The sequence below is a fragment of the Somniosus microcephalus genome, unplaced genomic scaffold, assembly GCF_052327205.1.
Source record: "Somniosus microcephalus isolate GS21.2 unplaced genomic scaffold, FLI_Smic_1.0 scaffold279, whole genome shotgun sequence".
NCBI classification, from domain to species: Eukaryota; Metazoa; Chordata; class Chondrichthyes; order Squaliformes; family Somniosidae; genus Somniosus; species Somniosus microcephalus.
The window spans coordinates 359,177-374,054 of record NW_028225466.1 but is presented as its reverse complement, the minus strand read 5'-3'; the positions used below and the strand labels follow the sequence as shown (position 1 = coordinate 374,054).

Below are 14,878 nucleotides of genomic sequence, written 5' to 3'. Positions count from 1 at the left end.
AGTTGAGTCACACTTTTTGTTTTACTTTTATGTCAAACAAGGATGAACAAATTCTGTAGTTCATCCATGCGATCTTTGAATGTTTGCCATTGCCTATCCACTGTCAACCCTTTGAGTAACATTCCCCAATCAATCCTACCCAACTCATGCCTCATACCATCGTAGTTTCCTTTATTTAAATTCAGGACCCTAGTCTCTGAGTCAACTGCTTCACTCTCCATCTTAATGAAGAATTCTATCATATTATGATCGCTCTGACCCAAGGGGCCTCGCACAACAAGATTGCTAATTAATCCTTTCTCATTACATAATACCCAGATTAAGATAGCCTGATCTCTAGTTGGTTCCTCGACATATTGGTCCAGGAAACCATCCCGTATACGGTCCAGGAAACCATCCCGTATACACTCCAGGAATCCCTCCTCCATAGTATGGTTACTAATTTGGTTAGTCCAATTTATATGTAGATTAAAGTCACCCATGATAACTGCTGTGCCCTTATTGCACACATCTCTAATTTCCCGTTTAATGCCATCCCCAACCTCCGCATTACTGTTTGGAGGTCTGTATAACACTCCCACTAACGTTTTCTGCCCCTTGCTATTTCTCAGCTCTACCCATACAGATTCCACATCATCAGAGCTAATATCCTTCCTTTCAATTGTGTTAATCTCCTCTTTAAAAAGCAATGCTACCCCACCTCCTTTTCCTTTTTGCCGATCTTTCCTGAATATTGAAAACCCCTGGATGTTGAGTTCCCAGCCTTGGTCTTCCTGGAGCCATGTTTCCGGAATCCCAATCATATCCGTTTACCTCTATTTGCGCAGATAATTCATCCACCTTATTATGAATGCTCCTCGCATTAAGACACAAGGCCTTCAGGCTTGTTTTTTTTTAACACTCTTACACCTTTTAGAATTATTATTTACTGTGGCCATGTTTGATTTAAACCCTTGATTTCTCTGACCAACACCTTTGTTTTTCTCCTTCCTGTCTTTTGCTTCTATCCTGGTTTCCCTTTCCTCTGTCTCCCTGCTCAGGTTCCCAACCCCCTGCCATTTTAGTTTGAACCCTCCCCCACAGCACTAGCAAACACTCCCCCTAGGACAGCGGTCCCGGTCCTGCCCAGGTGCAAACCGTCCAGTTTGTACTAGCCCCACCTCCCCCAGAACCGGTTCCAATGTCCCAGGAATTTGAATCCCTCCCCCATGCACCATTCCTCTAGCCACGTAGTCATCTGAAATATCCTTCTATTTCTACTCTGACTAGCACGTGGCACTGGTAGCAATCCTGAGATTACTACCTTGGAGGTCCTATTTTTTAATTTACCTCCTAACCACCTATATTCAGCTTTCAGGACCTCATCCCTTTTTTTTACCTATATCGTTGGTACCTATATGCACCACAACAATTGGTTGTTCACCCTCCCCTTCCAAAATGTTCTGCAGCCGCTCTGAGGCATTCCTAACCCTTGCACCAGGAAGGCAACATATCATCCTGGAGTCACGTTTGCGGCTGCAGAAATGCTTATTTATTCCCCTTACAATAGAATCCCTTATTACTATAGCTCTCCCACTCTTTTTCCTCCTGTCCTGTGCAGCGGAACCATCCACGTTGCCAGGAAGTTGGCTGCTGCTGCCTTCCCCTGATAAGCCATCCTCCCCAACAATATCCAAAGCAGTATATCTGTTTGAGAGGGGGATGGTCACAGGGGAACCCTGCACTACCTGCCTGCGTCTACTGCTCTGCCTGGTGGTCACCCATTCTCTTCCTGCCTGTGTAGCCTTTACTTGCGGTGTGACCAACTCCCTAAACGTGCTATCCACGATGTCCTCAGCATCGCGAATGCTCCAGTATGTATCCACTCGCAGCTCCAGCGCCGCAATGCGGTCTGTCAGTAGCTGCAGCTGGATACACTTCCCGCACACATGGTTATCAGGGACACAGGAAGTGTCACAAGAATTACAGACACCCTATAAACTCCGCCGCCTCGCTCTTTATATCACCGCCGCCGCTCCTCACAGGTCCGCTGCTGTGGGGCTTACCTGCTCCACCACCTCGCTTTAAAGCACCACCGCCGCTCCTCACAGGTCCGCCGCCGCCGTGGGGCTTACCTGTGCCTCGGATAATAGATACATAGAAGATTGGAGCAGGAGTTGGCCATTCGGCCCCTCGAGTACCTGAAGGAAAGAAATTTGCAGGGTTACGGGGAAAGGGCGGGGAGTGGGACTCGCTGAAGTGGTCTTGCAGAGAGCCGGCACGGGCTCGATGGGCCGAATGGCCTCCTTCTGTGCTGTAACCATTCTATGATTCTATAAAATATTAGAAAGTTTGTTTCACAGAAGCACAAGGTTTATCTGCTTTTATTGATGAATTTAAAAAGTCTCTATTAAAACCTGAGCCAGTGTGTTGTGAGACAAAGAGCCTTGTGTCCAATGCGGGGAATAAAGGCCCACAGCCTCCCCGGGCCCCGGGCCCTGAACAAGGGACTGGAGAAACTCGCTGCCCCGCGGATCAGACAATCAGCCGGCGCTAGTCCCGCCCCTCGGGCTCCCCGATTGGTTGGAGGACCCGCCGCCGGCTCGCTCCTCCAGACCCGCCCACTGGGTGCCGCTAGTCCCGCCCCTCGGGCTACCCGATTGGTTGGAGGACCCGCCGCCGGCTCGCTCCTCCAGACCCGCCCACTGGGTGCCGCTAGTCCCGCCCCTCGGGCTACCCGATTGGTTGGAGGACCCGCCGCCGGCTCGCTCCTCCAGACCCGCCCACTGGGTGCCGCTAGTCCCGCCCCTCGGGCTCCCCGATTGGTTGGAGGACCCGCAGCCGGCCCGCTCCTCCAGCCTCGCCCACTGAATGCCGCTAGTCCCGCCCCTCGGGCTCCCCGATTGGTTGGAGGACCCACCACCAACTCGCTCCTCCAGCCCCGCCCCGCTCGCTCCCTATTGGTGGGAAGCTGCCGTCAATCAGGCGGCGGGCCCGAATGACGTTTCCCCGAGGAGATCACGTGCACCGTCCAAGTGCTGCCGCTCGGTCCGGGGCCTCGCGGACTCTGAGGTTTTTCTATTTCTCTCGATTCTCTCCCGATCCACCCCGCGCCATTCTCCACCCAATCGGAGCGGAGAAAACTCACTTCGCGCCACCGATCGCGACTCTGGACCCGACACCAAGGCCTTTCCCCGGAATGGCCCCGCGCCGACTCCGTCCGGCAGGATCCGAGTGCGCAGGCGCAGCTCCGGGTGGGGGGAGGGGGTTGGTCTCCTCTGGGCATGCGCGGTCATTACCCTTGGTGACCGGGAGGGGTCGCTGTGCCGGACTTGGGCCAAACCGCCGCTCCGAGTGCGCATGCGCGGACTCTTGGCTGTCAATCCACCAACCGCCAGAAGAGGTCGCTGGTGAGACCAGTGAAGAAAGAAAGACGCCCCAAAGTACTTTACAGCCAATGAAGTACTTTTGCGGTGTCGTCACTGTTGTAATGTAGGAAATGCGGCAGTCAATTAGCGCACAGCAAGCTCCCACAAACAGCAATGTGATAATGACCAGATAATCTATCATTTTTTATGTTGATTGAGGGATAAACATTGGCTCGGACACTGGGGATAATTACCCTGCTCTTTCCCACATTACAACAGTGACTACTTCATTGTAGTACTTCATTGGCTGTAAAGCACTTTAGGATATCTGGTGGCACTATATAAATGCAAGTCTTTCTTTCCTGAAATAATGCCATGGGATCTTTTACATCCACCTGAGAGAGCAAACAGGGCCTCAATTTAACATCTCATCCGAAAGACGGCACCTCCGACAGTGCCGCACTCCCTCAGCACTGCACTGGAGTGTCAGCCTGGATTTTTGTGCTCAAGTCTCTGGAGTGGGACTATGAACCCACAACTTTCTGACTCAGAGGCGAGAGTGCTGCCCACTGAGCCACTGGCTGACACTAAAGAGCAAGCAGTTCTGACGAATGGTCATCGACCTGAAACGTTAACTCTGTTTCTGTCTCCACAGATGCTGCCTGACCTGCTGAGTATTTCCAGCATTTTCTGTTTTTATTAAAGAAACGAGGGAGTGATTGCTGACAGGAAGAATGTTGGGTCGTCCTGCGCATGCGCACCTCCCTGGTGGCTGAGGCGAAACACCGACTCGCCCCCACCTGAGCCGCTCACGCGTACCAGATGTTGTGGCTCCGCATGCACGACCGATGTTCCAACCGCGGGGTTTTGTGTGCTGAGCATGCATGTTGCGGACCGATCGGGACAGGCGATTGTAGAGCAGGAGGGAGCGCGCGGGGGCCATGAGCAAATGCACGGGACTCACAGTCAAGAGTGCTTTCTGGAGCGCGGGGGCTTGTGGGTATTACAGCCGCCATTACTGCTGATTCTTTCAACCAACCTGTGCAGCAGCTGGGGCCTGAAAATCAGCTTCACTGCCCCTAGGTTCGGAAAGGGGAAAATTAAACAACAGTTTGCCTCTGATCCTTTTCTGATCTCAATTAACAGGGTTATAGAAGTGGAGCAGTTACAGGCGGGAAGCTCAGACCAAACACCACGTCAAGATCTGACAGAGTCGCTGGATTCATCAGGACCTGAATATCATCGGCCTTGGCACATGGAAGGAGAGAGCAGGGATCGCAACGCAGACAAACCGCACACGTGTTCAGTGTGTGGACGCGGATTCAGCCGATCGCCTGACCTGGTGAGACACGTGCACCGTCACACCGGAGAGAAACCGGGTAAAGGTGGGGACAGGGTGAATGGATTCAGTTCCCCGTCTGCATTGGAAGTTCAACGGCGCAGTCACACCAGGGACAGTCTGTTCACCTGCTCCATGTGTGGAAAGGGATTTGTTTGTTCGTCCCACCTGCAAACACACCAGGGAGTTCACACTGGGGAGAAACCATTTCAATGTTCTGACTGTGAGAAGAGCTTTAAAAGCTCTTGGGAGCTGAAGAGACACCAAAACTTACACACTGGGGAGAGACCATTCACATGCTCCGTGTGTGGGAAGGGATTCGCTCAGCCCTCCAACCTGCTGGCACATCAGCGAGTTCACACTGGGGAGAGACCGTTCACCTGCTCCGTGTGTGGGAAGGGATTCGCTCAGCCCTCCAAACTGCTGGTACATCAGCGAGTTCACACTGATGAGAGACCATTTCAATGTTCTGAGTGTGGGAAGAGCTTTAAAAGCTCCGAGGAACTGAAGGGACACCAGCAAGTTCACACTGATGAGAGACCATTTCAGTGTCCTAACTGTGGGAAGAGCTTTAAAAGCCCCGGGGAACTGAAGCGACACCAGCGAGTTCACACTGATGAGAGACCATTTCAGTGTCCTAACTGTGAGAAGAGCTTTAAAAGCTCCGAGGAACTGAAGGGACACCAGCGAGTTCACACTGATGAGAGACCATTTCAGTGTCCTAACTGTGGGAAGAGCTTTAAAAGCCCCGGGGAACTGAAGCGACACCAGCGAGTTCACACTGATGAGAGACCATTTCAGTGTCCTAACTGTGAGAAGAGCTTTAAAAGCCCCCAGGAACTGAAGGGACACCAGCGAGCTCACACTGATGAGAGACCTTTTGAATGTTCTGACTGTGGGAAGAGCTTTAAAAGCTCGAAGAGCCTTAAGGGACACCAGCGTCTTCACACTGATCATAGAATCTAACAGCACAGAAGGAGGTGATTCGGCCCATCGTGTCTGTGCCGGCTCTTTGAAAGAGCTGTCCAATTTAGTCCCAAACCCCAGCTTTATCCCCAGAACTCTGCAAACTAGTCCTCTTCAAGTACATGTCCAATTACCGTTTGAAAGTTCCTGTGGAACCTGATTCCAGCATCCTTTCAGATGGTGCGTTCCAGATCTTAACATCCCTCTGTGTGAAAACAATTCTCCTCATTTCCCCTCTAGTTCTTTTAGCAACTATTTTAAATCTGTGACCTTTGGTTATCGACCCACTTGCCAGAGTGAACAGTTTCTCCCTACTTGCTCGATCAAAACCACTCTGTTGTGGCGAAATTAAATAATTAAGTCTGCACACTAGTCTGTAAATGGTAAAGAGCCAAGCAGTTTATTTAAAACACAAAACTATTCAACAGTACAATACAAACAGTCCGCGGAGGTAACTAAAGGCTGATCAGGGAGTACACCTAGAGCTCCTTTAGCTCATTCCTCGCTGTCTCCTCGATTGACTTCAATTTCTATTATTTAAGTGTACAAAAGCCGTGGATACCTCGTGCACATTGTTCTAATTGGCTTAAAGCCCACATGCACAATTCGTTACATTGTTTTAATTGGCTTGAAGCACGCATGCACAATTGTTGATTGTCACATGATCTTTACGATCTTATCTGTTGTTCCCCACATGGTTTTACTTCCCTAGTTCGTGGCTGTAGTGTCCGTGTGTTGATAGAGACACTGAAGACAGGAGTTGGTTCATAGGTGTTTATTAAGCAAAGTCTGGGGGGGGTTCTAACGGATATACACAATATACAGGCTTATATAGCCCGAGTGGCCATTACCGGCATTACAGCACACCTGGGGCTCTTAAAGGCACATACACTACAATTCCTCCCCTTTTAGTTAACCAGTACATCATATTTTAAGTCATTATTAATTACATGTTATAAGAAAAATAATATACACATTGCTGTAGTTAATTAATTATAAGTCAGTCTCTCAGGAGGCTTCCTGACTCGGTCCGGATAACGCCTCGGTGGTGTAGTAGTTTCTGGTGGTGTAGTAGGTTCTTTTGGCAAGGCTGATTTGGCTTGAATGCCAGTGTCGGGTTCATCGGGTTCCAGTATCACCGGATCGGAGGTAGATATGGGTATCGCTACTTCATCGTTAGACGTATAGAGTTGTGGTGTAGGTTGTCCCTTTTCGGATGACTCTATGATTTGGTCAGCATGGCGCCTTATTATGCTTTCTCCGATGTCCATGGTATACATCAGTGGTCCTAGTCGTGTGCAGATAGTTCCAGGCTGCCATTTCTCGGTACGGTAGTCCCGGGCCAAAACTTGTTGACCTATCTGGAAGGTTCTAGTTGGCCTTTCATTCATGCCTTGAAACTGCCGGTTCTCCACGTCCCTTCTGATGTTGGGCTTGACCAAATCCAGCCGGCATCTTAGGTTTCTATTGAAGAACATCATGGCGGGAGTTTGGTTGGTAACCATATGTGTTGCATTCCTGTATGCGAATAAGAAGTTATCCACCTTGTGTTGAAGTTTTATGTCTTCATTACCCATGGCCTTTATGGCCTTCTTGAAAGTCTGGACAAACCTTTCAGCCTAGTGAGCACCTGCTCCAAATTGGCAAGGTGCTCGTTGTCGTTTTCTCCTGTTACAAGGATGTCATCTAGGTAGCGTTGAGTACCCGGAATCCCTTGGAGGACTTGCTCCATAGCTCTTTGCCAGATAGCTGGAGCGGATGCTACACCGAAAACCAGTCGATTGTACTGGTACAGGCCTTTGTGTGTATTTGTCGTGAGATATTTTTTAGAGGCCTCTTCAACCTCCATCTGTAGATATGCCTGTGCCAAGTCAATTTTGGTGAAACGTTTCCCTCCGGATAGTGAGGCGAAAATATCTTCTATCCTCGGAAGAGGATGCTGTACTGTGTGAAGGACCGGGTTTACAGTCACCTTGAAGTCTCCACAGATGCGAATTTTTCTCTGTTCTTCAGATTTATCATTATTCAATGCTTTCTTCATGACTGCCATGGTGTGGAGATGCCGGTGTTGGACTGGGGTGGACAAATGTAAGAAGTCGCACAACACCAGGTTATAGTCCAACAGCTTTATTTGAAATCACAAGCTTTCGGAGCGCTGCTCCTTCGTCAGGTGAAGTGGAGAAATGCATAAAGACACAGCTTATATAGTCAGAGAATAATGTCAGATGTTTACAGGTAATCTTGCTAACTGCCATTTATCACACCTCGGCAGAGAGATAATCACAGCAATCAAAGGTGTGAATGGTGTCCAAACAGTTCAGTCAGGGAAACATTACATCAAAGAACAATGAGGTGGGGTCACAAGGGGTCAAATATTGCAGATGCTGGGGTCTGTATGAAAAACAAAAAAAGACAAAAAACAAAAAACCGAGATCTTGGGTTCATGTCACGCTACATGTAACCCCACCTGACGCAGGGTCATCCAGACTCGAGTCGTCGTTGGCTTGTTCTATCTACACAGATGCGGCCGGACCTGCTGTGATTTCCAGCAACAACAAAAAAAAATGTCTGTGATTGGTGCAGGGGGAAGGGAGGGTGATTGACAGGTGGCGATTGAGAGAAGCGCCTGCCCGCGCTGTGATTGGTGCAGGGGAAGGGAGGGTGATTGACAGGTGGCGATTGAGAGAAGCGCCTGCCCGCGCTGTGATTGGTGCAGGGGGAAGGGAGGGTGATTGACAGGTGGCGATTGAGAGAAGCGCCTGCCCGCGCTGTGATTGGTGCAGGGGAAGGGAGGGTGATTGACAGGTGGTGATTGAGAGAAGCGCCTGCCCGCGCTGTGATTGGTGCAGGGGAAGGGAGGGTGATTGACAGGTGGTGATTGAGAGAAGCGCCTGCCCGCGCTGTGATTGGTGCAGGGGAAGGGAGGGTGATTGACAGGTGGGGATTGAGAGAAGCGCCTGCCCGCGCTGTGATTGGTGCAGGGGAAGGGAGGGTGATTGACAGGTGGTGATTGAGAGAAGCGCCTGCCCGCGCTGTGATTGGTGCAGGGGAAGGGAGGGTGATTGACAGGTGGGGATTGAGAGAAGCGCCTGCCCGCGCTGTGATTGGTGCAGGGGAAGGGAGGGTGATTGACAGGTGGTGATTGAGAGAAGCGCCTGCCCGCGCTGTGATTGGTGCAGGGGAAGGGAGGGTGATTGACAGGTGGTGATTGTTGAAGCGCCTGCCCGCACTGTGATTGGTGCAGGGGAAGGGAGGGTGATTGACAGGTGGTGATTGTTGAAGCGCCTGCCCGCGCTGTGATTGGTGCAGGGGAAGGGAGGGTGATTTCAGGTGGCGATTGAGAGACGTGCCTGCCCGCGCTGTGATTGGTGCAGGGGAAGGGAGGGTGATTGACAGGTGGTGATTGTTGAAGCGCCTGCCCGCGCTGTGATTGGTGCAGGAGAAGGGAGGGTGATTGACAGGTGGCGATTGAGAGAAGCGCCTGCCCGCGCTGTGATTGGTGCAGGGGAAGGGAGGGTGATTGACAGGTGGCGATTGAGAGAAGCGCCTGCCCGCGCTGTGATTGGTGCAGGGGAAGGGAGGGTGATTGACAGGTGGTGATTGAGAGAAGCGCCTGCCCGCGCTGTGATTGGTGCAGGGGAAGGGAGGGTGATTGACAGGTGGTGATTGAGAGAAGCGCCTGCCCGCGCTGTGATTGGTGCAGGGTAAGGGAGGGGGAGTGACAGGTGGTGATTGTTGAAGCGCCTGCCCGCGCTGTGATTGGTGCAGGGGAAGGGAGGGTGATTGACAGGTGGAGATTGAGAGAAGCGCCTGCCCGCGCTGTGATTGGTGCAGGGTAAGGGAGGGGGAGTGACAGGTGGTGATTGTTGAAGCGCCTGCCCGCACTGTGATTGGTGCAGGGGAAGGGAGAGTGATTGACAGGTGGTGATTGTTGAAGCGCCTGCCCGCGCTGTGATTGGTGCAGGGGAAGGGAGGGTGATTGACAGGTGGAGATTGTTGAAGCGCCTGCCCGCGCTGTGATTGGTGCAGGGGAAGGGAGGGTGATTGACAGGTGGTGATTGAGAGAAGCGCCTGCCCGCGCTGTGATTGGTGCAGGGGAAGGGAGGGTGATTGACAGGTGGCGATTGAGAGAAGCGCCTGCCTGCGCTGTGATTGGTGCAGGGGAAGGGAGGGTGATTGACAGGTGACCATTGAGAGAAGCGCCTGCCCGCGCTGTGATTGGTGCAGGGGAAGGGAGGGTGATTGACAGGTGGCGATTGAGAGAAGCGCCTGCCCGCGCTGTGATTGGTGCAGGGGAAGGGAGGGTGATTGACAGGTGGTGATTGAGAGAAGCACCTGCCCGCGCTGTGATTGGTGCAGGGGAAGGGAGGGTGATTGACAGGTGGTGATTGAGAGAAGCGCCTGCCCGCGCTGTGATTGGTGCAGGGGAAGGGAGGGTGATTGACAGGTGGCGATTGAGAGAAGCGCCTGCCCGCGCTGTGATTGGTGCAGGGGAAGGGAGGGTGATTGACAGGTGGTGATTGAGAGAAGCGCCTGCCCGCGCTGTGATTGGTGCAGGGGGAAGGGAGGGTGATTGACAGGTGGTGATTGAGAGAAGCGCCTGCCCGCGCTGTGATTGGTGCAGGGGAAGGGAGGGTGATTGACAGGTGGTGATTGAGACAAGCGCCTGCCCACACTGTGATTGGTGCAGGGGAAGGGAGGGTGATTGACAGGTGGAGATTGTTGAAGCGCCTGCCCGCGCTGTGATTGGTGCAGGGGAAGGGAGGGTGATTGACAGGTGGTGATTGAGACAAGCGCCTGCCCACACTGTGATTGGTGCAGGGGAAGGGAGGGTGATTGACAGGTGGTGATTGAGAGAAGCGCCTGCCCGCGCTGTGATTGGTGCAGGGGAAGGGAGGGTGATTGACAGGTGGTGATTGAGAGAAGCACCTGCCCGCCCTGTGATTGGTGCAGGGGAAGGGAGGGTGATTGACAGGTGGTGATTGAGAGAAGCGCCTGCCCGCGCTGTGATTGGTGCAGGGGAAGGGAGGGTGATTGACAGGTGGCGATTGTTCAAGCGCCTGCCCGCGCTGTGATTGGTGCAGGGGAAGGGAGGGTGATTGACAGGTGGTGATTGTTGAAGCGCCTGCCCGCGCTGTGATTGGTGCAGGGGAAAGGAGGGTGATTGACAGGTGGTGATTGAGAGAAGCGCCTGCCCGCGCTGTGATTGGTGCAGGGGAAGGGAGGGTGATTGACAGGTGGTGATTGAGAGAAGCGCCTGCCCGCGCTGTGATTGGTGCAGGGGAAGGGAGGGTGATTGACAGGTGGTGATTGAGAGAAGCGCCTGCCCGCGCTGTGATTGGTGCAGGGGAAGGGAGGGTGATTGACAGGTGGCGATTGAGAGAAGCGCCTGCCCGCGCTGTGATTGGTGCAGGGGAAGGGAGGGTGATTGACAGGTGGCGATTGAGAGAAGCGCCTGCCCGCGCTGTGATTGGTGCAGGGGAAGGGAGGGTGATTGACAGGTGGTGATTGTTGAAGCGCCTGCCCGCGCTGTGATTGGTGCAGGGGAAGGGAGGTTGATTGACAGGTGGCGATTGAGAGAAGCGCCTGCCCGCGCTGTGATTGGTGCAGGGGAAGGGAGGGTGATTGACAGGTGGTGATTGTTGAAGCGCCTGCCCGCGCTGTGATTGGTGCAGGGGAAGGGAGGGTGATTGACAGGTGGTGATTGAGAGAAGCCCCTGCCCGCGCTGTGATTGGTGCAGGGGAACGGAGGGTGATTGACAGGTGGTGATTGAGAGAAGCGCCTGCCCGCGCTGTGATTGGTGCAAGGGAAGGGAGGGTGATTGACAGGTGGTGATTGTTGAAGGGCCTCCCCGCGCTGTGATTGGTGCAGGGGAAGGGAGGGTGATTGACAGGTGGTGATTGAGAGAAGTGCCTGCCCGCGCTGTGATTGGTGCAGGGGAAGGGAGGGTGATTGACAGGTGGCGATTGAGAGAAGCGCCTGCCCGCGCTGTGATTGGCGCAGGGGAAGGGAGGGTGATTGACAGGTGGCGATTGAGAGAACCGCCTGCCCGCGCTGTGATTGGTGCAGGGGAAGGGAGGGTGATTGACAGGTGGCGATTGAGAGAAGCGCCTGCCCGCGCTGTGATTGGTGCAGGGGAAGGGAGGGTGATTGACAGGTGGCGATTGAGAGAAGCGCCTGCCCGCGCTGTGATTGGTGCAGGGGAACGGAGGGTGATTGACAGGTGGTGATTGTTGAAGCGCCTGCCCACGCTGTGATTGGTGCAGGGGAAGGGCGGGTGATTGACAGGTGGCGATTGAGAGAAGCGCCTGCCCGTGCTGTGATTGGTGCAGGGGAAGGGAGGGTGATTGACAGGTGGCGATTGAGAGAAGCGCCTGCCCGCGCTGTGATTGGTGCAGGGGAAGGGCGGGTGATTGACAGGTGGTGATTTTTGAAGCGCCTGCCCGCGCTGTGATTGGTGCAGGGGAAATAAGTGGGCGTTTCCGGCCCCCGGGCCAACGTCGGGCAGTCAAAGCCTGGCTGGAGCGCATGCGCAGCCCGCCTCGCACCGTTGGGAAGCTTTTCAAATATTTTTTTTTGCGAAACAAATTGAAAACTCATTAATTGCCCCAACCTCCTCCGCTCTAAAGTGCGATTATTATTATTTTTGTTTTTCCTCATTTGTGTGGGGTGCTTCTGTTTTTTTACCTTGCAGTGGCGCGCGCCGATCCAACCGACCCCTGGGCGTTGCGTGCTGGCGTCAGCGCGTAATCGGAGGGGGTTGATTGACGCGAGGCGCCCGCCAATCAGGAGCGCGGAAAACGCTGGGAGGACCGGGCGGGCTGACGGTCCTCCAATCAATGGCGGCGCGGGTGGGAGGGGGCGGGACCTCGGTGGGCTGCGCGCGCCGCTTTCCTGCTTTCATTGTCTGCAGGAGCTGTTAAAGGGAAGGGGAGGAGGGGGTGGAAAAAACCCAGCTTGTGAGTGTTTATTCCTTTACATTACCTTTATTGCAAGGCTATTCATCAACTGCATTAATTTAAAAATAAGTGAACCTTTTCTCTTTTATCCAGAACAAAGAGCCCTGGTGCTGTGAACATTTTGGTGGGCAGCCACTTTTAAAGGGACAAAGGCCAGCATTCTTCCTCCACACTCTCTCTCTCTGTTGTGAGTATTTGTGGTGGGTGAGAGGGTGGGGGGTGAGTCAAAGGGGACTGCGGCCCCTTTTCAACAAAAAATTATTGCTTGGCCATTTAAAGGGGAATGGTGCCCCCCAGGTATTTAAAGGGGCAGTGCCTCTCTCTGTATCACGTAAGAGCAGGGAGGTTCTGCTTGAACTGTACAAAAACACCAGTTAGGCCACCGGCTAGACTGCTGCGTGCAGTTCTGCTCACCCCATTGCAGGAAAGATGTGACTGTGCTCGAGACGGGAGATTTACGAGGATGTAGCCAGGACTAGAGAATTTCAGCTACAAGGAAAGATTGAATACATAGAAGATAATCTACATCCTAGGGTACTTAAGGAAGTGGCCCTAGAAATAGTAGATGCATTGCGGGTCATCTTCCAAAATTCGATAGACTCTGGAACAGTACCCATGGATTGGAGGGTAGCTAATGTTACCCCACTGTTCAAAAAAGGTGGTAGAGAGAAAACAGGGAATTACATCGGTAGTGGGGAAAATGCTAGAGTCCATTATAAAAGATGTAATAGCAGAGCACTTGGAAAACAGTGACAGGACCGGACAAAGTCAACATTGGATTTACAAAAGGTAAATCGTGCTTGACTAATCTACTGGAATTTTTTGAGGATGTAACTGGTAAAATAGATAAGGGAGAACCAGTGGATGTGGTGTCTTTGGACTTTCAAAAGGCTTTCGTTAAGGTCCCGCATAAGAGATAGAAACATAGAAGGTAGGAGCAGGAGTAGGCCATTCGGCCCCTCGAGCCTGGTCCGCCATTCAATGCGATCATCGCTGATCATCCAAATTCAGTACCCGGCCCCTGCTTTCTCCCCATACCCCTTGATCCCTTTAGCCTTAAGAAATATATCCAACTCCTTCTTGAATATATTTAATGAATTGGCCTCAACTTCCTTCTGTGGTAGAGAATTCCACAGGTTCACCACTCTCTGGGTGAAGAAATTCCTCCTCATTTCTGTCCTAAAAGGCCTACCCCTTATCCTTAGACTGTGACCCCTGGTTCTGGACTCCCTGACCATCGGGAACATCCTCCCTGCATCTAGTGTGTCCAGTCCTGCCAGAATTTTATAAATTTCAATGAGATCCCCTCTCATTCTTCTAAACTCCAGCGAGTACAAGCCCAATCGACCCAATCTCTCCTCATACATCATTCCTGCCATCCCAGGTATCAGCCTGGTGAATCTTGGCTGGACTCCTTCCATGGCAAGAATATCCTTCCTCAGATAAGGCGACCAAAACTGCACACAATACTCAAGATGTGGTCTCACCAAGGCCCTGCACAACTGCAGCAAGACATCCTTGTTCCTGTACTCAAACCCTCTTGCTATGAAAGCCAACATACCATTTGCCTTCTTAACCGCCTGCTGCACCTGCATGCTTACCTTCAGCGACTGGTGCACAAGGATACCCAGGTCTCATTGCACTTCCCCTTCTCCCAATCTATTGCCATTCAGATAATAATCTGCCTTCCTGTTTTTGACACGAAAGTGGATAACCTCACATTTATCCACGTTATATTGCATCTGCCATGCTTCTGCCCAATCACCCAACCTGTCCAAATCATCCTGTAGTTTCTCGGCATCCTCCTCACAGCACACACGCCCACCCAGCTTTGTGTCGTCTGCAAATTTGGAGATAATACATCTAGTTCCCTCGTCCAGATCATTAATATATATTGTGAATAGCTGGGGTCCAAGGACCGATCCCTGCGGTACCCCACTAGTCACTGCCTGCCACTCGAAAAAAGACCCGTTTATTCCAACTCTTTGCTTTCTGTCTGCCAACCAGTTCTCTATCCAAGTCAATACCTTGCCCCCCAATCCCATGTGCCTTAACTTTACACGCTAATCTCTTATGTGGGACCTTATCGAAAGCCTTCTGAAAGTCCAAATACACCACATCCACTGGTTCGCCCTTATCTATTTTACTAGTTATATCCTCAAAAATTTCCAGTGGATTAGTCAAGCACGATTTACCTTTTGTAAATCCATGTTGACTTTGTCCGATCCTGTCACTGTTTTCCAAGTGCTCTGCTATTACATCTTTT

The 14,878-nt window shown here is 52.2% G+C and overlaps 1 long non-coding RNA gene across 1 annotated transcript in view; it reads right to left on the bottom strand.

Moving 5' to 3' along the window:
* Positions 1-6,033: 6,033 nt before the first annotated feature.
* Positions 6,034-14,878, bottom strand: part of LOC147081948 (uncharacterized) — a 72,166-nt gene continuing 63,321 nt past the window's right edge. The window contains exon 4 of the long non-coding RNA XR_015076349.1: positions 6,034-7,725. This is a non-coding gene — a long non-coding RNA (uncharacterized LOC147081948). The remainder of the gene's footprint in view (positions 7,726-14,878) is intronic.